Source organism: Bubalus kerabau, chromosome 12, assembly GCF_029407905.1.
Source record: "Bubalus kerabau isolate K-KA32 ecotype Philippines breed swamp buffalo chromosome 12, PCC_UOA_SB_1v2, whole genome shotgun sequence".
NCBI classification, from domain to species: Eukaryota; Metazoa; Chordata; class Mammalia; order Artiodactyla; family Bovidae; genus Bubalus; species Bubalus kerabau.
This window is the reverse complement of record NC_073635.1, coordinates 60,525,605-60,526,343: the sequence shown is the minus strand read 5'-3', so window position 1 is coordinate 60,526,343 and position 739 is coordinate 60,525,605.

Below are 739 nucleotides of genomic sequence, written 5' to 3'. Positions count from 1 at the left end.
TTGAATTAAATTCACCCATTCCAGTCCATTTTAGTTCACTGATTCCTAAAATGTAAATGTTCACTCTTGTTATATCCTGCTTGACCACTTCTAATTCACCTTGATTCATGGACCTAATGGAGTTATTTCTTTACTCTTGTCCAGTAACATATTGGGCATATACGGACCTGGGGAGTTCATCTTTCAGTGTCATATCCTTGCCTTTTCATACTGTTTTTGGGGTTCTCAAGCAAGAATACTGAAGTGGTTTTCCATTATCTTCTCCAGTGAACCAACTTTGTCAGAACTCTCCACCATGACCTGTCCTTCTTGGGTGGCCCTATAGGGCATGGCTCATAATTTCATTGAGTTAGACAAGGCTGTGGTTCATGTGATCAGTTTTATTAGTTTTCTGTGACTGTGGTCTTCATTCTGTCTGAAGGATAAGGATAAGAGGTTTATGCAAGCTTCCTGATGAGAGAGACTGACTGTGGGGAAATTGAGTCTTGTTCTGATGGGTGGGGCCATGCTCAGTACATCTTTAATCCAATTTTCTGTTGATGGGTGGGACTGTGTCCCCTCCCTGTCCTTTGACCTGAGGCCAAACTATGGTGGAGTAATGAAGATAATTACCTAATTCAAAAGGTCCCATGCACCAACTGCCTCACTCAGTGCCCCTGACCCTGCAGCAGGCCAGGGACAATCCACGCCTCTGCTGATGAGTTATGTTAGGGAACTTTGTAATCTTAATGATAATTCA